Raw genomic sequence first — 26,922 nt, forward strand, 5'->3', positions numbered from 1 at the left:
CCACTCGTGGGATCGCTCCGTAGCCGTGCTGTCTGACCGTGGGCCTGTGCCACGGGGGGAGCGCATCCGACCATCCTCTAGAAAAAGAGCCGCTCGAGACCTCAGCACCCTCAGGGGCAGGGCCTCGCAATGGTCGCAAGCAGCCCCCTCGAGAGCTGCCTGGGTGTGCCACATCCCCAGGCATGAGACGCACATGCCATGGGTATCACCTTCCGTGATGAAACGCTCACATGGAAAGGCACACTGTCGGAATCGCTTCGACATGATCTGCTTTGTCTCGACTTCAGGTAGGATGATGGAGCTTCCAAACATAACCAGAGTGCCTGCTGAATAGAAAGAAGCTAATGTGTCCTATGTGCCGGCGTGCTTATATACCCCCTCCGGTTACGTCGTCACACACTACCGTTCTAGTAACACCAATAGGATTGGAGTAGTTTCATTCATTGTTCAGCCCTGCCACGCCCAGAGGCGTTCCCATAGTGTTGTCACCGACGCAGTGTCTCGTTCCTCTTCTCGGGGAACAAGGGTTACATACGTAACGGACCCCTTTAGCGTAATTTTTAGGCTACATTCAGACTGCAGGCCAAAGTGACCCAAATCCATATTTTTTGCTCATATGTGACTCAGATCTGAGCTTTTTATGACAGTGTGAACAGGCCAAGTCACATGGAATCTGATGCAATCAAATGCAACCTAAGTCTGGACACACAGCTCGGAATTGATATAACTTTGAGGTCACTGTAGACAAGCGATTGTCACAGTTCTGCTGTAGACGGAGCCGCGGTGAACGAAAAAGCTTGACAAAAGCCATTATTAAACATGTGACTCTCTTTCTTCTCTACCTTGCTATCCCTTTCTTACACCTGAAATCCACCGGACCACGAGCTCCTTTCTGAGTTATGTGCATGAGTAGCATGCGGTTAAGTTAGCAACGCTTAGCAACAACAAATAAAGTTAAGTTAGCAACAATACATATGCAACGTCCAGTTACACTGTCATCATAAGACGCTAGCTTTTTGAAACATTGACATTTTGAAACTGCACGTTATTAAAGTTGTGAAACGTTCCAATTTGTTAGGTTTAAGCACAAAAACTACTTGGTTAGGTTTAGGCAACAAAAGTATGTGAGCAGGTGAGGCTGCGGAATATCACATCCAGCACCCGGACTATTAGCACTGGCTCCCCCCAGGGGTGTGTGCTCTCCCCCCTGCCAATGAGCGCACCTCAGGAGACCCATCTATCAAACTCCTGAAGTTTGCTGATGACACAACAGCCATTTGCCTCATCCAGGACAGTGATTAAGTCAGCCTACAGACGGGAAGTTGATCAGCTGGCTCTGGTGCGACCACAACAACCTTGAGCTTAACACGCTCAAAACTGTTGAGATGATCGTGGACTTCAGGAGGACCCCCCACACACACACACACTCTGCCCCCCATCACCATTCTAGTCCTGTGTCTGCTGTGGAATCCTTCAGGCTTCTGGGTTCCGCTATATCCCAGGACCTAAAGTGGGAGCCCTACACTGACTCCATCATCAACAAGGCCCAGCAGAGGATGTACTTCATGCCCAAGCTCAGGAAGCTCCACCTGCCTTAAGAGCTGCTGATCCACTTCTACACAGCCATCATCCAGCCTGTCCTCTGCACATCCATCACTGTCTGGTTTGGATCTGCCACCAAAAAAGACAGGAGCAGACTACAATGGACAGTCAGGACTGCAGAAAAGATCATCGGTGCCAACCTGGCCTCCATTGAGGACTTTTTCCAGACTCAGGAAACGGGCAGGAAAAATCACTGCAGATCCATCTCACCCCGGACACAACCTGTTCCAGCTTCTCCCCTCTGGTAGGTGCTACAGAGCACTGTATGCCAAAACCAACAGACTCAGGAACAGTTTCTTCCCACAAGCCATCACTCTGATGAACAGCTGACTCTGAATCACAGTGTCAGGAACAATTCCTGTGCAATAACCCTGTAACTCTGCCTCTAATCAGCCACCTGTTGTACTGGCTACCACCTAATTTATTCATCATTCTCTCATTCTCTATTTCAGAGCTGTTCATACTGTTCATATTGTCATATTGTATGTTGTATACTGTATGTTGTATGTTGTATACTGTATACCAAATCCAGCTACCTCAAGTACATAATACCTGCACATAATACTTATTTATTCCAGCATCCATTAATAATAATAATAATAATAACAATAATTTACTCTTTCATCCTTTGCACTCTGCCCATTGCACTATTGTCTCAATCTGTCTATATTGTTTTTGTTTATATATGTGTTCTCTATACTGTAGCCTGTGTCTGATTTTATTATTATATTGTATAAGTAAGCACATTGTAAGCAATATACAATCCAGAGTCAAATTCCTCGGATGTGTACACATACCTGGTAATAAAAGCTGATTCTGATTCTGAAGGAAAAGATCATGTTTGGGTTAAAATAACTACATACATCAATTAACACGCAAGTTAACCAATGTCACTTGCGTAACTTACGCAATTCATGTAACTTGCTAACTTAAATAAAAATATTTATTGTTGACTTTTTGTTTCACACGGGACACAAAGTCTGGGTTCTTGCCCTCTATTCACCCCAACCACCTCCTTACTCAGTTCTTTCTGTTAAATATCATATAACCACCATCAAAACTGAGGCTACAGGGCTTTCCTCTCGGCGTTGAACGCTATAGGGATCCCAAGTGTGTTACAAACTGACGCCGATGGGTCTTCAACATTCGTCCACAGGAGGAGTTGGGGAGTGAGAACGGGTTGTCCTAGGAGGTTGTGAACCCAGTGGCTTCACCGTGAGGACATCTGGTGTGCTGTACAGGCTATTTTACATGGATGTAGCTAGGTATATAGCTAGCTGTGCAAGAATTTGACGTTTCCATTCTTAGTCCTGCCTATTAAGCTCTCACTAGTCAACTGTTTGTCCCACCAAGGGAACTAACGGTCAATGATCACAACCAGATGAACAGGAGTGTGGTAGTGTCAGTTGATTTGAGTATTGTTTAGGTGGAAAGGATTCTTCATATATTTGTTATATTATTATACATTTGTCGAACAAACAGGCCTTGTGGGACTATTTTAACAAAATGTTCCTCAAATACAAAAGGTTTTCAGTATAATCTTAACCATCTGAAAAGAACACATTTAAACCTTGTTTCCTAAGAGTGTATTTAACTGAAGCAGCACCAATCAAAGTTTAATCAAGGCAGAGAGGTAATGGAGAGCAGCAAGCTGGCGTTCAACCACTGAAGGTTTAAACAACTTAAAGTGGTGTTAACACAATAAAATCTTCATGTTTTTCTAAGTGCGTTCCCTTCCATTCATGGGTGTATTTGCATAATTTTGATCATCTGACTCTGAAAGCACTTTGGCCTGATTGCTGCTTCTTGCTGCATGAGAGCAATGCCAACACTGGATGGGAGGTCAGGGTGCCGTAATGGACGGTCTCCCTCCAGACTAACAGCCCTTCAGTGGGTTACTTGGTGCTCACATTCATCACTGATGAAGTCTCAACATAAGGCCCTTTCACACTTCCGCGCTGCACAGTACCATGTCGTGCCAGCATGGATAGACCAGCCCTTCCATCACACTACAAAATCTCTGAAAGCAAGCCATGCCTGCTTCACAGAATGCCTGAAGCTATGTGGCTTAAAAGTGATCTTAGGAGTGAGCGGGGTCGAATAATTTATGGGGTAAAAAAACAGTCAAAGCCCTAATCAAGGCTCACACAGTAGGAGTCCTGATTTAGGATCAGCAATCACTAGCTCAGCACTCTTCTTGACTCTTAGAATTCAGAGCTTGCAAAACGTATATTGCAATAGTCTACAGATCCACACTGAGCACAATATGTAGTCATTTCAGTGTGTGAGACATTTAATAGTAAATGTATTTTGTTCTGTCCTATACTTGAGGACCTTACTGACCAGCTAGCTGCGGCTGGCCATTGACATTGTCAGGGCTTTCTTCTGGACTGTAGTATAAAATCTACCATAGCTTAAATTTATTCCCTTAACAGTCTTGTGTAATCTTTAGAAATGAAAGAACATCCAAAGATTATTCACCCCAGCAGACTGACAGACCGCTGTGGGATATCAGCTGTAGAAAAGACTTGAAACACAGCAAAGTATTTATTCCTGAAAGCCAGCAGAGAGTTAAGCTGGAGAGGGAGTATACGGAACATTGGGCAGTGCACCACAGTTTAAGACAAACCCCCTGTGCAGAATGGTTTGCAAATTCACTGAGAGTTTCTCTCTCTTCCCTGTCCACAACTGCACTGCTTCCCTGTATCCTCAGTTGAACATATTTGATTCAGCTCGAATTGGTCAGCCCAACGCAAGCCTATCAAAGATGTGATGGGAAAATATGGACTTTCAGCAGTCTGTAAATCTGCTCTTGCCACCAGTGTAGAGGTCTGGATGTCAGCCCCCATATGGCCCGAGACTGTCTCATGACTTCCTGCAACCGGGAAAGAGCAGAAACACCAGTCCGCAGCCCCAAGGTTTTACTGTAGCACAAGCTTTACGAGTTTACACAGGTGGAGATCCTGGACTCCAGTCCTGTTTGTGTGCACAAAGTATTAAATATTTACAGCAGTTTAGATACCCTACCATTGGAAAATACAGTTCCGAAAGACATTTAGAGAAAGAAGATGGACATAGTAATAACTGTCATTAGTCAGTTATTTGCTTCCAGTTTGGAGGCGGTGGGTTAAATGCGAGGTCTGTCTTGGTATATGACCTGTTAAATTAGATGAGAATGCTGAATGTCTATTTGTACCATAATGTAGACTGAATATGCCAAGCAGTCTTCTGTATTGAAATTAAAACCACATCAAAATTGCTTTGACATGCATTCTTATGGTAATAACAGTTTCCCCCCTTTCTTTTCATTTAGATGGCCGTCTTAATGACTGTCAGCCCTGTAAGTGCAGCAGAAGCATCCAATAAGGCTTCTTTTAGAGCCCAGCGCCATTCAGAGTGAATGAGGGGGAACAAGGGGACCTAGATGAGGAGTAGAGCACTGGTTTGATTCTTCATCAGCTCCACGTGGCTGTTGGGCTGGTAATTACAGACATTATCAGTCATTACTGCAGTCCGCCACAGAGCCTAAGACAGGCAGGGAGGTAAGTCTCTGTGCAGGGGGAGACAGTTGATGGGGGTAGGGGGGTGTATGCACTTTGGTTAAGGACATGGGGACATATAGACAGACTGCACTCAAGGTTGTCCACAGATGATGATGTTGCAGACAGCTAAACACTCATACAACTTAATAATATAATGTACCATACAAGAAGGTCTGTTTTTATATCGATTGTGTGTCTCTTTCTCTGTTTTTCGTATTTCGCCCTTGTTTTTAATCTCTATTATGCCCTTTTTTTGTATTTCCTTCCCTATCTCACATCTAAATCTCTCCTGAGCTCACTCTCTCTGTCATAGGGTTCCCCTATGACAACGTGTTTCCTCCCCCTCTTTGCCTCACTTTCCTCTTCAATTCCTCAGTTTTTTCTGCCTCTCTCTTTCTCTCTCTCTCTCTCTCTCTCCCTCCCTCCCTATATCAGACTCAATAGTCTCTCTTTCTTTATCTCCCCCACTTTCTCTCTGTCTCTTTGGCTCGCTCTTTGTGTATATCTTCTGTGCTCGCCCGAGATGCAAATGACACAAGAAAGTGATAAAAGTTGCATGTTGGCACCACCGTAATTAAATATTAAAGACTCTCATTTTTTCCCCCTCTTTTTTTCCAAGAGAAGGGATGCCTGTGGATATTGCTTTCACATTACAGCAGAGTGAGCGAGACAGATTAATAGGGGACTTGATTTAGACTCCAAAACTATCAGAATGTATATTTACTCGTAGATTATATCATAAGGGATGATTTAAAATACTGTTAATGCGGAAGCCTTGTTAATTTTAAAGATATGTGTTGACAGACTGTACTGAGAGGGGAAGCGTCATTATTATTATTTATGTTATTGTTCTAGAACATTTCAGGAGCAGAATCCCTAACACAACAAACTACATTAAATGTGTGAGTAGTGATGGTAGTGACACATGCCATTCCTTTTATCCAAGGACTTTTGTTCTGTCGCTTTTAAATATGCTTTTTTTAATTAATGTTTAAATGTAATCTGACTAAACCCATTTTTTCAGTTGTTGTTGGGTTGTTACATCATCATTACATACGTTATTCTAATGCAAAGTATGACCCACTTTCTGCAGTTGCATTGTTCCTGGACTTAGTCCCACCAACCCCGTTTTCTATTCACTATGTCAAAATGAGGATTAAAAAAAAATATTGCATGCGTGAGTGTGTTCATCTTCTTGTGTTCCTCTCCTTTACTCTTTTGCACACATGCACTGTGTATTTAGGTGTCAGTGTGTGTTTGCATCATCTGTGGGCTTGGTAAGTGTGTGTCATGACTGCACTACATAGGCCTTTCTGCTGTGCTCATCCAGGCACAGCTACAAAAAATAGATGAGGAGGAGGAGGAGAGAGAGGAGGAAGAAGGGGCTTGTTGCTTTTAATTGAATTGTAAATGCGAGTGGAGGGGGATCGGGGTTGCTCCTAGCTGGGACAGACAACAGATGGAAGGCAGGGCCTGCCCTGTAGGGCGAGAGGGGTGAGAGGGGAGATGGGTGGGTGGAGGGCAGATAGATGGATGGATGGGGGAAGGGAGAGGAGAAGGGCCTGGTGCATGAAGATGACTAGGATCTCTGGCCTGTGTGGAGTCTATGATTCCTCTCACTGCCTCTCTTTCTCTCTCTCAATCTGTCTTTTTATCTCTGTTGCTTCTCCTTCCATCTTTTTGCCTCTTAGAAAACAACTCTGGCTTGCCAAATGTAAGACCTGATATCTAGATACTAATCGATAGCGGTAGCAACACAGCAGCCAATTGGGTTAAATGAGCTCTCCCTACTATGCTCTCTATAATGGTATAATGGTAGGAGGCATTAACAAAGAGTGATTCTATATGTTATATCTAAATAAGAAATCTCACAAGTAACATGGACATGGGTTTGCTGTGTAATATAAATGGAGATTTGCTCAGTGAGAAGAAGAAACAGGGATCAATTGGAGATCCACCCCCAACACCCCCCCACCCCCTTCAAAGACAGGAAAATTATCCCAGCCTGCCCTCCTCAGGTGAACAGGGTTAGGGATTCTGTCACTGCACCAAGCGGACGATGTCAGACACTGACACACGCACACACATACGCGCACACACACAACACCACTAGGTCAATACAGGCTTTACCCCTTGACTAGATTAAGGGTATTTGGGTTGTTTGTGCATTTGTGATGATAATAACCCCACATGGGGTGGCTTCTTATTTTATTGAACTGACCAGTTAGATTTGCCAGGCCTTATCCCTGCATTGATTTATTTTGTTTGTTTTTTTTACAATTCCAGGAAAGGAGTGCAGTGTTGCCTCTGCTGTAGAAAAGTAACATCACAATAACACACGCAGCTAGAAATCATGATTTGCATGCATCTGCCACAGGATACATTTGCTGAAGAAAACATTCTTAAGGACAAGAAGTGTACACCCACAAACATATTGTTGGGACGAACAAGTACCTCCTATTCAAATCCCTGCTACTCCCTTGCATATTTTATTTTTTATTAATCATTTTGAGATATAATTCTGTTTTTTCTCTTCTTCCACATCTTGCAGACGATGCCTGTGATGGATACTCCTCATAACTGTCTCTGCAGGCATGATGTCACTGAGCTGCCTTAGTTAATCTCTTTCCTCCCAGACAGCATATTCACAGCCTTGGGGCTAGACCCAGCTCCTACATCTATCTGAAGCCAGCACATGCACTGTTGCTCTCCAATAACTCCACTCAATTGCCCATCATTCCTCCTCCGCCAACCTCTCCCCCCCACACACCTTTCTGAGCACCTCAGTCCACCGCTGCATTTTTATTCTGTTGTTAATCTGCAGACGCGTCTGCCAAATAATTAACCTGGCCGAGTTATTTATTCCCTAGGTGATATTTCCCTACCTTTGTTTGGGAGGCAGAGGGGAGGACAATGCCATTGAAATGTCCTCATGCAGCTGAAGGAGACCAAGGAGGGTGTATGTGTGTGCGTGTGCGCGCGCGTGTATGGGGGGGGGGGGGGGGGGGGGGTTGTAGAGAAGGTTTGGGGCTTTACCTCAACCATGGGCAGGCGATTCAATGCACCAGTAACCTTTTCAGTAAATGAAAAAAGAGGATGTGCTAATAGAAGAGAATAAGCTGGAGAGGGACTCTTATGAGGGGACACGTGGCCCTGTGCATTTCCATTGGCAATCACATACAGTACACACATGCTGCACAGGCACACACAGAAAACACACACCCACACACAGCAACTGCTCACTTGCCCACCGTACAGACATGCAGATATGCTAACACACACATAGTCATACACATAAATCGCAACACACCCTCACTCGCTCACATGCAGCCCAGCCAAACCTCGCTCCTCGCTGGGTGTGATTATATCCAGGAGAAAGGTAATGTGTTGCGCCTGAGGTGGGAGGTGGTAGATGGAGGAGACATGAGTGCTTTGGCCTTGAATTTCACCCAGGACTGCCTCCCCATCTCCCCATGCCCATTTCTCACTCTTAAGGGAGAGTTCACTGTGGGCTGCTAGAAGTGTGGGGCATGGAGTGTTTAGGGACCACCTTGTTTCACTGAAATACTTTCCTGACTCTCCTACCCAATAATGAATAAGATAGAGGTAGTCTCTCTCTCTCTGTTACATGTCAGCAGCAAGCCATTTGTGTCGGCGAGCTAAGCCTGATGAGTGAAAGTTTGTAGATGGTGAAAATGTATCTCCTGTTGAAAGCTGGAGTGGGCATAAGCATAGTCTAATGAATTACAGTTTGTTCCTTTACCCTTGACAGAGATTGTAACAACATATCATTTCTATAAAGTGTTTTTTTTACCAAAGTCAAAAGTTCCCACTAAAACGCTGCCACATTAGCAATAATAAATATGTGGCATCTGGTTAGACTGTAACACAAAGTTAACGTTGTGAAACAGTCTCAGTTTGGTTTGGTTTAGGCAACAAAAATATTTGGTTAGGTTTGGATTAAAATAAGTAAATTAGAAATGTAAGTTAAGTTATGTACATTAAAAGATGTCTTAGTAAATTTCATATGTTACAAAAGTTGTGTAGTATAACGACGGACTCAGACCGGCAGCGTGTGCGCCACCTTATGGCTACGCTGCAGCTGCTGGAGCTAATCGCTGCCATTCTAGTCAATGCTTGTGCTCGCACCAGAAGTGCCGCAGCATGTCCCAGAAGCCGCGTGGAGAACAGGCAGCCAGCCTATTTTTGACAGAAGACGTGTCGAGCAGCACAGAGCAGATGAACCAGGCGATTTTCAAAATAAAATGTTCTGTGCAGACTCCCGATCGTATATCAACAATAAACACAGGCAAAAAAGAAACAATTTAACTCTGTAGCCTAATTAACCATGGTAGAAGCACAAAAGGACAAGGACAACATACCAAATAAACTAAATCTAAACAATTCAGCAAAATCAGGCAGGCAACACGCTCTTATTCTGAAATGCTTCGTGTGGAAGGTGCAACCCTGCAGGGAACGGAAAAGAAACAGTTCACAAACAGCTATGATCGGTAGCAGAAGCACACAAAATTGACAAATAAACAAGTTAACAACATGGGGCAGGCTAAACGCTCTGCTGCTAAAACACTTTTGAGACACTTCCAGAGTTGACGTAGGGCTGAGGACGGATCCAAACCACGGCACAAAACTCGGCGCACACGCCGCCTTTGTGAGTCTGGAGTAAGTTAAAAAGAATCAGTGTTGACTATTTGTTTCACACAGGAAATGAACGCTTGTCTCCTGGGTGAAAGTCTGGTGTCTGACCCAGTTGTTTCCTCTTATCTGCATCTACCTTCTTCTGGTGTTTTTATAAGCCACTATTGTGGCAAAAAAAGGTGACAGACAGCATGGCCCTAACTTGGGCTCTAACTGGAGATGATTACACAATGTATACCCAAACACCTCTCTTTTTATTCTTTATTTGTTTTGGAGTAAAGGTATGTGTGTGTATTGAAGTGAAGTGGAAAAGTTTATATATTGATTGACTCATTCAATATATAAACTTTTCCACTTCACCCAAGCACAACGTTTTACAAAAGATTTTGGCTTTTTTGGCTTGCCATTTCCTCATAGAATTTCTAAAAGCACATTTAAAATGTGTGTAAAACAGGTGGATGAAAACATACCTGCAGTCCAGTAAAGAATTCCCTGCTGTCATTACGCTCTCAACCTACCCCTCATCTCTAACAACAAATGTGAGCCTCACTCACGAATGCTATTGCTTCAGAGTTTCTTGAATTAGGCCTTCATGTGCTATCACATGACAAGATGAAAAACACTCTGTGAGATGTGTTTTTTTATACTCAGCCAAGTCCAGACAGGAGAAGGAAACATAGCCAAGACTGATTGGGCAGCTGTTGGAGCCTGTCGACCTTGTGTGTCAGCCTAAGTGTAATTATTTTACACGCATGCCATGTTGACCAGATATACACCACTGTGTTCTATTTATCAGGCCTCCCGAGGTGAAAGCGGGAAGTGCATGCTCACACACACACATGCTTACTTACATGTATCACTCGTGACCTGATTCCTCTGGGTTGGTGTGGGTTGCAGATAAATAAAAAAAATCATCGCCCTCAGTGAGGGCCTGCTGGAACATAAATTTCAGTCCAGATCTGATTTGGGTTTGGATGAAGTTGGCAATGATGAATTAGAATTTCCAGCACAGGGAATAACTCCCATTATTCACATCAGCAGTTGTTTTGCTGTGCGCCAACTTGATCATCTCTTCTCCTACGTCAGCTGGCTGTTTGGCGACACTCTCAGTCTGTGCACTTGTCAACCTCTCTGTCTGTCTGTCTGTGTCAGGATGTCTGAGCCTCAGACATTTACTGTCTTCGCTCCTGTCAAACACTATGATACAGCGTGGTATCTTATCAAATGTCTCTAAATGCCAATCGAAGAGACAGGAGTAATATTAAAAAGAGTGTAATTAAAATGGAAAGGAGCGGGTCATGTTGGGTGAGACCTTCAGATAAAAAAGTCCTGTGAGCAAACCATGCAGCCCCCCCCCCCAATTCCTCTCCGTGCCTGCCCTCGCTCTCTCTCCTCCCTCATTCACTCTCCTGTCACCCTGAACAGAGGATTGACATTCAGCCGAGGACACCCCTGGCTGGCAGTTAAAAGAAGTGGAATTAATGTGCAAGTTGAAGAGAGAGTGGGGCGGGGGGTCGGCACAGGGTAGGTGGGGTGACGTTGGTCGGCAGTAGTGAATGACTGACACAGTTTTTGATGGAGTACAGACATGGCTGACTCACCCTCTCTCTTTCCTCCGCCTCCTCCTTTCCTCTCATTCTGTTCCTCTCTGTCTATCTCTCTATCTCTATGTTCTGCTCACTTGCCGGGGTCGTCACCCCTCCCTCCTGTCCCCCCACCCTCCTTTCCTCCCATCCTCTCTGGCCTTATTGTTTTACATCTCTTCATTCAGCCTTTTATGGCTGCTTCGTCCTCGTGCAGACCCATCTCACCACCGGATGATGGGTTCTTCCCCCAGTTATCGCAGCTATTTATTATCAGCGTCGATCCACATCACATTTCTCTGACTTTGGGAAGATGGTTTTCACATTGGACCGCTCTACTGAGTCGCCATATAACAAATCCACTGAGAAGCTCACACAAACACATGCACGCTCACACACAAAGTGACACAGTCAGAATGGAAGCCTCACATCACTATTTTACACTGCAGATTCACTAGGCGCTAAACTGCTACGTAGCCTTTTAATGCTTCGTTGTGGAATACAAAGACAGCAATCCCAGATACTTCTTTACAAAAAAATACCCTTTTCATTCTGCATTTGGGATTTCGTGTTAGTGTCTCAATGTCTTTTACTGCTGGGCCAGTGATTATTTTAATGTGACGGAGGCTAGATATTCCAAACTACTGACACATGACTGTGCATGGGTAAGACAGATTTTAGGGAGAGTGAGTCAGTTGGTCTTGATGACATCACATGAATTCCTGGAGATAGAGGGAGTCTGAGGTGAATGGGCTTATATCAGGTCATGCTATTTGAAGTCGAAGGATTTACCGTAAAACAGCGTTCACTGCAAATTAAATTGGTTAAATCTACCAGCTTTAGATGTTCTTTTCTTCACTGCAGCAGCCCTGGTTTAAAAAAAAAGTCATTCATGAAAAATGCTATCAGATTAACACCTCTTGCTACAGCGGCCCTGAGAGAAACGCACTGCAACTGAAGAAAACAAGTAAAGTAACATAACAAACTCACCAATTTGACAGTACATTGGCAGCATTTAGAAAAAATGCAGAAAACACAACCAAATACATGCAGCAAAGGCCACAAGGGAAACTTCAGGGGGCCCTAAAAATGGATCCCATCAAAAAAAAACAAAAAAGCATACATTTTAGCTCATTTTCCAATACCACTTAATACTGACTTCAATAACTTCATATAAAACAAATCATGTTTCCCAGCTGTGTGCATTACCTTTTAGCATCCTCTGAAAACAGTTTCTGTGTTGTGTTTTCTCTGTGTGAGGTGCATGTGTTTCTGTAAGTTGCAGCACGTTGCACTCTCACTGTATCTTTCAGCTTTTCCTCTATGTTACCCTCTGACAAACGCAGAGTACTGTAAGGTAACTAGAAAGACATTGGCGCTATAACTCTGTGAGTCATGTAGTAGGGGGAACATGTTTTAGCACTTAACCTCAGTAGTAGGAGCAGCTGTGGGGCCCACGGGGACTGTGTATTCAACAGAGGAGGGCCCGCTGGATGCCTAATTAACTAGACTGGCTTGGTGATACAATAGCATCTTTTGAAATGGCCAATACATTTCTGGAACAGTGGCTGGAGCTGTAGTGGTGAGGAGGAGGAGAAATATAGGGGGTCAGCGCTATCCTGTGTTTAAACTGTATACACACACACACTTACACACATGCACGTTTGTGGTTGGAGGAAGACAAGCCTGAGTAATCTGAAAGTACTTGAAGTGTGCAGAAACAGTTTTATAGCTTGTTTGTTAATTCACGACAGTTATTAAAAAGCATTTCAGCACTTTATTCCACCTTCACAATAATTGCAGCAGCAAAACCAGCTTTCTCTTCTTCATCGATCAATGGTTATCACCCTCTTTGATTATTTAATTTCAATTCAATCAACTTGAAGAACATTTCTACAGGGAGTTTTTTTCTTCATCTTTTTCTTCTTGGACAAAATATACTTTAGCAAGTTGATGTAATCAGTGAATGAAGTGGGGATGGTGGATTTGCTGGATTTGAGGTAGCTGAGAAGAGACGAGCTCTGAGTGGAACCCCAGGTAGGGCTCCACTCATTATGGATCGATCCCCCTGTCTCCTCTGTCAGGTCCTCTGCAGGCCTGATTGAAGTGTTTTCACCCAGGCTTCGTGAAACTGTATAAAAAAACATCTCTCTGCCTCCTATTGATTTCAAAATGTCAAAACCTAAACCTTAAGAGGAGCAGAACACACTCCAAAAGGCTTCAAGACGGGCTTAATGGCTGCTGAAGAAAAGCTGTTGGGAAAGTTTTTACCCAGTTTATTTTTTCTGTAATGGCTTCCCCTTTGTCTCACTCATCAGAATGGATTTTCTGAGGGAAGAGGTAGGCGAAGCATATCACCCTGCCATAACGAGGCAGAAACTGTCAGTTAGGATATCATCCCGTCTGGTTCGTTAAGGATTAGGCTGGTTGGGAAATGTTGGGAATTAATCCAGAGCGTCAGACATCACACCGAAGCCTCGCGCTGGATTAGTATTAGCTTTAGTTTGATTCATTGTGAATTAACCAACATAATCCACCTGGTGTCAGACACAATAAAAACACACCAACTGACACAGAAACAGGATTAGGTTTAGAGAGGAGAACAGGCCTGACTGCTATCAGTCAGTTAACCTGGAATGCTGTTAACTCGAATTATATAAATGTCCTTATCCTCATGATAAACGTTTTGCCATCTAATGAATTTTGAAACCTCTTGTGTAGTGCTGCCTGAACACTGATTAGAATGGAATGTGTTATCAACGACCTCGACCTATTTTCTACATTATACACAAATACATTCATGTTTATATACAGTCATGTTTGACTAGACTGTTACCTGACTTTATAATAACATATATAAGATTGTTTTTTTCTCTTTTTCCTAATGTTATAATTCTATAGAAAGATGAGGAGGCAAAGTTGGAGGTGGCAAGTTCTGTTCTGCCCTGCGGTAACAGATTGGTCTTTCAGTCATGCGGCCTGCTTGGCAGCAGCTGTGTCGTCGTTCCCCTGGCTGAGGCTGAGAACCTGCAGCGGAGGAGGCGGACATGCTGGGAACACCTGCTGGGTTCCCTGCCTTTGTTTCTCTCCTTGCCTCCATCTCTCCACCCCTCCCTCGCCACCTCTCTCCTGAATCTGTCACTGCCTTTTCTTTCATCTGGATCTATTTTCCCCTCCCTTCTCCCTCCACCGCTTCTCCTTCATTTGGCTTCACTCCTCCGTCGCACAAGCCCCGCTTCCTTGCATCCCTGCTTTGCCCAAACACAGGCATGACAGCAGTAGAGCTCAGCAAACACTCCCTCAGGTGCTGGTCTACCTAACATACAGTAATATTTCATCTCTGTATTACACAGGATGTGGTAAGAATGACACTGCTGGGTTGGTATGCATGGCCAGAAGACATAATGTTTACACTTTGTTTTTACTGGATATAGACATCTCCGCCATAACTTAAATCCCAACAAGTCCTTATACCTGAGTAGCCCAATACTGTAGGCTGTTTGTCATTGCAATGAGCGAACAGAGATCAACTCTGATACGCAGCTAAAACGCTGGATTGGACGGAGATCGTATTTGTTTTAAAGGTTCAGTGTGTAAGTTTTATTGACATCTAGTGGTGAGGGTTGTGAATTGCACCCCCCCTCCCCGATCCAAGCGAGTAGTATAGCTACGGTGCCTGAGACAGGACAAAGATGATGTCATCTATGAGATAGCAGAGAGTTGTTAGTCAAGAAATTAGGTTTCTTTAGATAAATATATTAAGAAATTATATCTACTTAATTATTAGTAAAAACATGTGTTTTTTTATGAATATAATTGTTACTTGTTCATTAATAAACAACAACCACATCAAGAAATAAAGTGCTACATGATGTCTCATACTCTTGTAATACAGTATTTTACAACTTGGGAGGGTTGGCTCATCTGGACTAACATACAAACTAAATAAAGAACATCTAAAAAAACTCACATCTAGTGCATCAAGTATGACCACTGACAGATAACAGGACAATGTAAGCTCACTGTTTCTACACCACAGTCCATTATAAACCACATAATACATGAAGTTTACAAAAGCATTGTCAGGTGAGGATCAAGGCTCCTCTCGCTTTGCTTAATTGGATAATCATGCAAATCATACCAAAATGTCTTTTTGAATTTTATAAAATAAAACAGAAACACAAAGTAGTACTGACAGACAAAATTTCAGCTTGTGGTAAGATGATGCGTTTTTAATGGTCATTTAGCATGTGAAAGTACAATTTAAACATTTGTGTGCACAGTGGTGAAGCAATATCCAAAAAAAGGTTTTTTTTATGCAAATTCTGAAAGTATTCATTATTGGTAACTTGATAGGCACACGGTCTTGTTATATATCACCATTAGCAGTAAAAAGAAATACAGGTTTTCCATCAGGGCAGTAAAATGTGAAGCTTAGCTGCTGATCTGAGCTTCCCTGCTGTTACCGTTTTATTGCCAATAATATTCATCAGCTGTTTGACTCAGAAAGGTAAGGGCACATTTCTGTCCACGTAACAAAGCCATAACAGAACGCTGGAGAATAACTACATGAAATTACAAACCAACTACATATTTTTTCTACCAGTAAAAGTTTAGCTGTCTGATCTGAGCTTCCAGCTGTAAGCTACGGTTTTATTGCCAATTAATGATCAGCTGATTGTCTCATGAATGTAACAAAAGCGAGCGCTGGAGAAAGAGAGAGTAACTACATGAAATTAATCAAACTACATAACGTTATTTTTTTTTTATTTTTTTTTTTTTAAACCTGTCCTGCCCAGCAGCCTGGTATAGAGTATAATGACCTGGATACCATATTGTGCCAGACAGATTTTACTTTAACAAGAGAGTATTAAAATACTCCTTTGTCTGTTTTATTATTTATTTAATTATGTATTGATTTGTCACCGGGCCGGACAGGGGGGCAGACACGGGGATGGGGGGGCACAAACAGACAGCACAGAGAAAGGACAACACCTGCAAGAGAAGGGGGAAAGGGGGATGGAGGGTGGGGACAACAGGGAAAAGCTGTGGGAAACACCAATTGCAGAAAGCAACGAAACCTGCAAGAGAACAGAGAGGGGGGCTTGGGGAGGAGAAAAACAACAACAACAAACACAAACAAAAAAAACAATAAAAATAATAATAATAGTAAAAGAAAACCAGCCGAACAGCAGCAATAAACAGCTGACATATTAATGACATATTAAGACAACTAAGAGAACAATGAAAACAAGAAACAGTCACACACACTAAATAAGCAACACAACACAGCCACGAGAGCTGGAATAATAATTAATTTAAATAAGTAACTGAAAGAAAGGCATCAGGAATAATTCTACCAGGGACAACCTAAGTTTGTTTGTGTCTGTGTGTGTCTGTGTGCGTGTGGGTGAATGTGTCTGTATGTGTGTGTATGTACATGTGTGTGCGCATAAGCCTGTTAAAGAATGTAGTTGTTAGAGAGAGTGGGACGCCACGACTGTAACAGGCAGGCAAGAACCTCAGTAGCCAATAGGGGTGGAAGAGAGAAAAAGAATAAATCAAATAAAAAAAAACAAAGACTCCCAGATGCACCGCGATGCAAACGCAGAAGACCCCGACCCAAATGCCAGTTGACAACGTAATGCCGACGGAACGCAAAAGAGGAAGAGCAGCGCCCGGACCGACCGCGGCGCAGACACAACATAGACCAGTGGCCTCCCCCATCCAGCACCCCACCGCCGCGCAGCAAACAACCACAATGCCCAAATGCCACGCAATCATCAACACCAATGCACAAGTGACGAGCCCAACGCGCACACTGCGCGAGCACGGCGACACCCATGCCCAGCAGCCCCCCGCGAATCCCGCGTGCGAGGTCGGGCAAATGAGAGAGAGCAAACGGAACAACACGACAGCGAAAGCCAGCGGAGAGAGACACCAGCAGCAAGTCCCAGCCCGGCAGCAAACGCGCCGCACAGGTCACCGTGCACCCGCCAATAAAAGTCCACCGTCCCCCCAACCGCCGGAAAAAACTAAGGCCGCCGGCGCCAGCCGACATCCCCCATGCCCAGCGCGCCCCCCGGCCGCATGCAACACCAGCCAAACCAGCAACGAGGCAAAATCAACTAGCTCAGCTGCATGCCACCAACAACCCACCCATCCATCAAGGGCCGAGAACTCCAGGCACAAACCCAGAACAAACCGGAGCACAGCCCTGCCCCGCACCCACACTGCACATCCCGAAAACTAACTATATACCTCAGTATCCAGAGGGGTCCAACAACTGGCCGACAGAGAAATGGGCAAGCACGGATCCGAGGCCAACGAAGCAAAACAGGAACGCAAACAGGTCCCTCCAAGCCAACGAGGAGATGCCTCCCCCGGACTCCAACGCACAAACTAAACGCCCAGCAGCCATCCAGAGACCCTGCCCAGGGAAAAAGTATAATACATCAAGATGCATCGATAATCGCCCCACAATCCCACCGCAGACCCCCACCCCCAGAAGCCAGGACACCCTGCGACCCCCCAAAGCGCAAAGGACCCCAGACCGCATGTCCAGGGGGAAGCTGTACCCCGCCCCAAGGAAGAACAGCAGAAAGCCGTGCCGGGAAGCTCGCTACCGCCAGGGAGCGATAACGCGGGAGAACCAGGCCAACGGTCCCCCAGCCCAGCCAGAGGCATCCCTCCCTACAGTGCAGCCAGTGACAGCAGCCCCCGAGGCCGATCTCATCCCCGGACAGGGGCCCAGCCCCCCCCAGTCAAGCACCCCCAAGGAGGAGCACCAAAACCTACCCCGACAGCACCGGTCATGCGCCCCAGAGACTCCCGAATGCCCCCACCGTGAGAGAGCTGGCAGGGGGAAGCAGCGGGAGCCTCACCTCTGCCGAAGAGGGCCCAGGCGAGGAGAGGAGACAACGGGCCCCCAGGCCCAGGGACACACCACCGCCCAGAAATGAGCAAAGGCCACAAGCCCGAGTCCGCAGAACCCTAGGCCAAGGGCGGGCCCCCACGCCAGGGGAGCCCCGACCCCCCCCAGCCCACCCCAGATCAGGCAAGGCCGCCACCAACCCCACAGCACCCCCAACGCCCGGGGCTCCAGGGGTAGGACACGAGGCCAATGAGAATCTCTCCCACTCCTTCAACCCCTCTGCCTGCCTCTGTAAATGTATTGTTTTGTGTTGGATGCATGTCATGGATTGTGAAGTGTTGTATGGTGGAGTGAAGATAAGGTGTGTGGTAACTAAGGTGCAACTAAAATTGGAGGGTAGTTGTGACACAGGCACCCCACAACTGTCAGGTAGTGGAGCCTCCCATCGTGCCCCTCCCACCCCCCAAGCCCTCTGTGTCTAATGTGTAATTAAAATTGAGGGGCAGGCAGTGAGGGAGGAAGAAGTGCGAGGCCGCAATAAAGCAGCCCCACCCCCCAAACGCCCTGCAGGCTGCCCGTCCCCCAGGATCCTAAGGGTGTATGTTGTGAGACATGACCAAAGGGGGAAAGGTGAAGGAGGTCATAGGGAGGCTAGAAGACCAGATTCCTGACTGGCCCCATCATTTATTCAGTCCCGTCCCCGCCCCAGCAGGAGGACGCCAGGTCCCTCCAGCCCAGGGCTTATAGCAAGAGCCCCTCTAGCACCGGTAGCACCCCAGAGTCAGTGACAACCCCGCCCATCCCCAGGACGGGCCCAGGGGGCCCAGCCCCCCCAGCGCGCAGACCCGCCCCAGACCCAGAGGCTCCAAAGCCCCGTGCCCCAGACCCCCACACACTCCAGAGGCAGGTCAGTGCAGCCCCAACCCAAAGTCCAACAATCCCCCGTCCTCGCCGGGGCCCCTCCGGCAGCCCCACTGCTAACCCCTCACCTCACCGCTCCCCCACAATCAGCAGCACTCCGAGCACCACCAGCCCCCAAGGGAGCAGGTCCGGGGCAGCAAGGACCCCACCCAAGGACAGAACGGCCCAACAGCCCAGATCCGAAGGTCGGCCCACACCCAGGAGGCAATGCCACTCAGGCCAGGTCAGGCCAGAAGACCCCCACCCCCGCTCCCTTCCCTCCCTAGCAGCGAAGCATCCCACACACAAACCCCCACCGTCCCCAAAGAAAAGAGACAGCAATCACCCCGCGACAGCAGCAACAGCCCCTCAGCCCTAGGGAGTCAGCAGATGCAAATAGCCCCTAGGACTCAACACGACCATACTCCAGAGGGCCGCGACGCGACTGCAAGCAACCATCGACACACCCCAAAGCACAATCCCTCCATACACAGGATCCCGGCACAACCACCAAGCATCCAGTCCGGGCACTAAAATCCAGAGGAGACACCCCCCAACCAGCTCAAAAAGGACCAGCCCGCACCCCCAACCCACCCCGTCAACCCCTTCTTCCCGGTCCCCCACCCCTCCAACAACCAGTCGCCAGACCCCTCAGAGAACCGAAATGCAATTATCAGGATGCACAGCATGCACACAGGACAGAGCCGCACACCAGCCCAGTACCGGCCCGCACCCGATGCCCCCAACCCCCGACAAGCACGCAAGCCAATAATGACCTACAGATGAGCCAATCAACACTACCCCGCTACCAATCTAACTAGCGGCACACAACAGCCAAGTAATGCGCTGCGCAGGAGAGATGCCAGCCGGCGCAAACCGCCCCCATCCCCCCCGCAGCCAGAGAGACCACAGACCCCACCCACGGCTACACCGTGACCCACGCCGCACGTTCACCACCAGACCGAAACCCACCACAAGAGAGAGATTGAACTATCTGTTTTTAACAGTAACATGTATACTTTTGATAACAGTTTTGGAGGCGAGAGTTTAAGAAAGTCTGTTATCATTGGAGGTAAATCTAAGTCCATTATTTTATCCTTAAATCTAGCCTGAATTATGGATTTAAACTGTTGAAATTCCAGAAATCTATTATGGCTAATTCCATATTGTGCCACTAGATCCTGGAATGGAATAAAGTTACTGCCTTGCATTACATGCTCTAGATGTCTTATCCCTTTGTCATACCACAGTGGGGAATTTAGTGTTTTCTTATTTTGCAGGATGTCAGGATTATTCCAGATTGGGGTAAATCTGCATGGGATAGGTGAAGACCCAGATATTTTGAGAAGTTCCCACCAAGCTGCCAAGGAAGTGCTTATGTTAATGCTTTTAAAGCAGGTATGACGTTTGATGCTGGAACTGATGAATGGCATATCGGAAATTTTAATTTCATTACAGAAGGTTTGTTCTATGTCCATCCATGAGTGGTCCAGGGGGCTCTGATTGATCCATTTTGAGATATATTGTAGTCTATTAGACAGGAAGTAATGATAAAAATTTGGCAGTTCTAAACACCACAGTCTTTTGCTTTTTGCATAGTTTTTAGACTGATTCGTGGGGGTTTATTTTTCCACAAAAATTTTGAGATGTTTGAGTCCAGTGATTTAAACCAGACAGCAGAGGGTTTGGTGGGTAACATTGAAAACAGATAATTGATTTTAGGTAGGACCATCATTTTTATGGTGGAGACTCTTCCCATGAGTGATATAGGTAATGATGTCCACCGTACAAGGTCATCCTCTATAGATTTAAGTAAAGGCGTGTAGTTTAGCCATGTCAGTTCTGACAGCCTGGAGGAAATATTGACACCCAGATATTTAATATTCCCAGACTTTAGCGGTGTGGTAGATATACTCTGGAAATCACACTTTACAGGTAAAACTATGGATTTACTCCAGTTAATGGAGTAGTCTGAGATGGATGAGAATTTATCTATAAGTGTGATTGTCTCAGAAAGAGAAGTTTGTGAGTTTAGGAGGAAAAGTAATACATCATCTGCATAAAGGCTTATCTTATGGTGTATATTTTCTGTTTGAATTCCTTTAATATTATTATTTTGTCTGATCGCAGCTGCTAGTGGTTCTATAAAAATAGCAAATAGCGAGGGAGAGAGTGGGCAACCCTGCCTGGTACCCCTCTGGAGACTAAAGCATGGAGAAGTATGATCATTTGTTTTGACAGAAGCTCTTGGGGAACTGTATAAGATTTTAATCCAATCTATGAAAGAGTTTCCAAATCCAAATTTATATAAAGTAGCGAATAGAAATTTCCAATTTACTCTGTCAAATGCTTTCTCTGCATCTAAAGAAACAACTATAGTTTCCAGGTTATGAATAGTGGCATAGTCTATTACGTTAAGTAGCCTGCGTGTATTGTTGGTGGAGTGCCTACCCTTAATAAATCCTGTTTGGTCAGAGTGTATTATACCAGGAGTGACCTTCTCTAGCCTTCTTGCTAGGGTTTTGCAGATGATTTTAAGATCTGCGTTAATAAGTGATATTGGGCGATAACTGGACGGGAGTGTGGGGTCTTTGTCTGGTTTAAGGAGCAGGCTGATATTAGCAGAATTCATTGTTGGAGGCAACATGCAAGTACCCCTAATTTGCATAACCATCCTATAGAATGTGGGCGCAAGTATTTCCCAGAATTCCTTATAGAGTTCAGCGGGAAAACCATCTGGCCCAGGGGCTTTATTATTCGGCATATGTAAGAGAGCTTCCTGGAGTTCAGCCATTGAAACAGGTGAATCCAGAGCCCTGATCTGTTCATCATCTAACCTTGGCAAATCTATATTGTTCAGAAATGCATCGATGTTAGAGCTAGATGGGTCAATTTGTGATGTATATAAGTTTTTATAATAATCTCTGAATGCATTGTTGATTTCTTCTGGGTTATAAGTCAGATTCCCAGCTGAGTCCTTTAAGGAAGAAATAGTTATTTTTTCTTTATTCAATTTCAATTGGCTGGCTAAGAATCTGCCGGATCTATTGCCATGTTCAAAGTTCTCCAAGCGTAGTCTTTGCAACTGAAATTGGGTCTTTTTATTAATAATTTCATTTAATTCAAGTTTTGATTTTCTCAGATCATTCAGCATGTGTTCCTGTGGGGAGGCAGCAAGGGTAGTTTCTAATGTTTTATTTTTTGTTCTAGCTGTAATTCACAAGATCTCTCTTTCTTTTTTTTGTATGATGAATAGGAGATTATTTTACCTCTCATGACTGCTTTTGCTGCCTCCCAAAGAAGACATGGCGAGGTTCCTGGCAGGTCATTAGTTTCCATATATTGCCCACTCCTTTTTGAAGTAATTTATAAAATCTAGGTCTTTAAGCAATGATGCGTTAAATCTCCAACTTCTAGTTGGCTGTGTGACCCTTTTTTTAGTAAGAGTGATAGAAACCGGTGCATGATCACTGATAGTGATAGGGTGAATCTGAGTGTTGGAAATGTCTGTCATAAATGAGCTGCTAACCAAAAAATAGTCAAGGCGAGAAAATGAGTGGTGGACTGGTGAAAAGAAGGTATATTCTCTAAGAGTGGGGTGGTGAGAACGCCAAACATCACAAAGACCAAAATCGCTCATGTATTGTTTAAGGATGTCTGTTGATTTCCAAATACGGTGACCACCTGCCGTACTGAGCCTGTCAACTGCTGGATTACATACCATGTTGAAGTCCCCTCCTAATATAAGAGCTGTGTCTGAGTGAGCAGAGAGTGAGTTGAAGAAAGCATGAAAAAAGGAGGGGTCGTCAACATTTGGGCCATAGATGTTAGCAATGCATAAAGGAGTATTTTGAATCGAAATGTTAACAATAATGAATCGACCCTCTGGATCAATAGTAGTGTTATTATGATTGAAGTGTGTTTTTCTATTTATCATAATGGTGACACCCCTTTGTTTTGAGTTATAACAGGCTGAGTACGAGTGAGGAAACTGTGGTGAGGTTAGTTTATCTGCTGTCTTGGGTAAATGAGTCTCCTGTAGTAGGACAATGTCTGCTTGCAGATTATTTAGATGGTTAAAATTTTTAATCTCTTTTCCCTTGAACCAACTCCGCGTACATTCCAAGAGGTGATTATAAGTGAGGTCATCATTCAACTAAGGGATGTGGTGATGGCTAGTGTGTGCAGTGTGCGTGTTGTATCATTGTGTGTGTTGTATGCGCCTGTATGTGTGTGTCTATGTGTTCATGTTGTATGCGCCTGCGTGTGTGTGCTAGCGGTGTGCCCGACTGTTTGCGAATTAAACAGTATGAAAATTGCGCAGCTGATCGATGTGTAAACGGCGGAGGAAGAGCAACATTAACAAAAGAAAGAAACAGTATAACAAAAACAGGGGAAAATACACAAAACATTATCGGACAGACTAGTCAGATAACCACAGTATAGGCTGTTGAGACGTGCACTGTATTTTATAACTATTAACTTGCCATATGTCACGGAGTAATTAACTGATAGGGGAAAAAATGATCGCATAGTGATACAGTTCACCTGTTGCTGGACTTGGTTCTTAGTAGAGCCAAGGAGTGGTGTCTCGGTCGCGGTACAGCTGGCCATCGACGTAAAGTTTATCCACCGCGATGACAGCCCGTGATCCTTCTCCAATAAGCTTCTTTCTTATCGGGAACAGGACTCGGCGTCGGTCCAGGATCTCCCGGGGAAACTGGTCGTTAACGCTGAAGTTGGTCCCTCTCAGCTCCCTGCCGCGGCCTTTAACCAGTTCCTTCTGCTTGAAGTGTTCAAACTTCGCGACGATGGGCCTGGGCCTCTGGTTCTCCTGTCGCCGTCCTCCCAGGCGGTGCACCCGGTGGAAGCTGATGTTCTTTACGGTCTCGGCCGGGAGCTTCAGTTGATTTTGGATGAAGCTTTTAACGGTCTCCTCTGGGGTTTCATCCGCCTGCTCCGGGATACCCGAAATGACCAGATTATCCCGCATACTACGAGCCTGGAGATCGATGATTGCTTCTCTAATGTTTTTATTGTCTGCCGAGAGCCGCGTCATTCCCTCCGTGAGGGATTTAACCGAACCTTTGAGGACCTTGTTTTCTGCCGCGAGCTCAACCACCTGTTTCTGGCTGAACTCCAGGGATTCCCGCAGAGCCTGAAACTCTTTGTGAAGTACTTCCACAAGAGATAATCGGGCATCAAAGCTGGACAATTTCTTGTCTATTGAATCCAGAATCTCTGTAAAATCTGCACCTTGCGAGGAGACTGCTCCAGGTGATGCTCCAGGTGAGTCTTCAGTGCGGTTTCTTTTTGATTTCCCCATGACCACTCGATGAAAACACTGGTCAATATAAACTTCAAGGTCCTCCAAACACTCGTCCTCGAGGTCCTCCAGTGCGATTTGACTGCTCTTATTTGTTAATTCGCTTAAAATTGGCGGATTGTTTGTTTAATGAATTGTTTGTTTAGCTGCGCGCTGCCATGTTTGAATTGCACCAAGTCTCACGAGATTACACAAACGCTCACCGTGTCATCTTCCATAACGTTATTTTACACCACAAACCAAAGCCAGCACTGGAGAATAAACCAATCCAACTAACCTTGCATGATTTTTCTACCAGGGCAGTAAACGTTTAGCTGGCTGATGCTTCCATGCTCTCAGCTAACTTTACGGTTTTATTGCCAATTAACGTTACGGATTAGCTGATTGTCTTGCTAACGTAACCAGCAAAGCCAACCCACAGGCTGGAGAATATGTAGGTGACATGAAATTAATCCAACTACACATTAACAGGGGAAACACGTCATGTCTCTCGGTGATTATGTCCAGCTTCAAGCTAAAGCTATCAAACAACAGCTTTTTGGGAAAAACACTTACTGTAAAACTTTGATTAATAGCCCGGGCTTTTATTTGCTAAAATCACTGAGGCAGGGTCAATGCCTATATTTGGGACAAGCATCCATATGGGACAGGCCTAAATTCCTCTTGCACAAAATTGAAATAAGTTACTATGTACTATAGTATACAGTTTATGTATTTCAAACAGAATATTACTTGTATAAAAAATATCAAATACACTAATTTGTTTGCTCTAGCTCCGACAGACAGCTTATGTGCTTTTTTATTATTATTTTGTAGGCAGCAACATAATGAAAACACCAACAAGGTGTCGTTTAAACATTAATATTTGCATTAACATCTGAGCAGCTTAGAAGCAGCTAAAGCGGGCAACCCCGACAGGGTTTAAGAGGTTTTATACGTCCAAAGAACTTCTATAAAAACGAGACCAGGCGTTTAATCGTGGCCTGCATTTATTTCTCAAAATGTGTTCCCACACCAGGCCAGTAAATGGGGTAGGCAACTATTTGGGATTTGGACAAGCAGGATATAAAGATCAACACCACTTTCATGTCTGTATGAATTTAAAGCTACAGCCAGCAGCCAGTGAGCTTAGCTTAACATAAAGACTGGAGGTAGACGGGTTCTAACCAAAGATATCAAAAATTGACTACCAGCACCTCTACAGATCACTAATGAACATGTCCTAAAATCCTGCAAAAACGTAATCAAATACTCTTTGCATTTTCACATGCTTTAGCAATTACTCTTCGGAATATGTAATCAGATAGCTATGGGTTACTTTTACAGGTCAAGTATTCTGTATTTATCACATGCAGAAATACAAAACAAGACATTATGGTTTAATGCTAATGAAATAGTGGAATGCTCTATTAAGTTTAGGCAGGTTAACAACTGAAATGGGCTATATGTAGTTTTTTAACAAAATTAATCACTTTTGTATTGCATATTTGTGAATGGTTTGTAACCTCACATAAAAAATAAACCATTTGCCTGCTTTCTCAGTCACTTTTAAAAGCCTCTATGCTGCTTCCTGTGTGAAGAAATTGGGTCGGATTTTTCGCAAAATCCATTGTAGGCTGTGACGTTCATGCGCGCTCCCGAGCCTCTTGCCTATACTGATTGTGCACTCAACAGCAACACAGCAGCTAATGAAATGTAGTCCACTAACTCCAAAAACAATGACTCCCAGCACAACAAAGACTCCAACACAAAGAATCAGATCAACATTGGGTAACAAATAATATTCAGGCTAGCTCACTCTCCGTTAGAAGATACACAAATACTTACGGAAAATCTTGCAGGCGAGCTAATGCCAATGTATCATATCAGCTAAATGCAGCCAGTGTAACATTATCATGCAAAAGCATGGATTAGTTCAACATGAAGCTGCAATATTACTCAAAAAGTTGCCCCGTGTATCATCAGCTTTAGCGTCAGCTGATCGCTGTGGTGTTCAGACGGGAGACTTGAAGTTGTTGTAGCGTTCACACTACATGACTGATCGGTGACAGGGGGTCACACACTACGCAAGCTGTTGGTCTCCAAACCACATTTTGTCAAGAAAACACACGTAAAAATGTGAAACATGTGAAACATCTGTGCTACAGAGAAAAAACTGTTTTGCATTGAAAAAGTAGCTGCCTCCTTTGCCAGCTGCCTACTCTGTTTGGCTGGATGTGGATATCGAGTCAGCTGACTCCTCCAGATATTTGGCATGCTAGACATCTGGCTGGTGTCGGCGATGTGTCAGTGATGTGTCACCAAGCTTGCTGACTGGCAAGTCGGGCTTAAAATCGTGTAGTTTGAATTAGACTTTAGTTAAAAAGCCAGGACACCATGCACCCTATCCTCCTTCGTGAGAGGTTTGGCATTGCTATAACAATGTCACGATACTTCTGA

The sequence above is a fragment of the Micropterus salmoides genome, unplaced genomic scaffold (assembly GCF_014851395.1).
Source record: "Micropterus salmoides isolate LMB-PRFRI ecotype aquatic unplaced genomic scaffold, ASM1485139v1 Ms_hic_scaffold_19, whole genome shotgun sequence".
Lineage (NCBI taxonomy): Eukaryota > Metazoa > Chordata > Actinopteri > Centrarchiformes > Centrarchidae > Micropterus > Micropterus salmoides.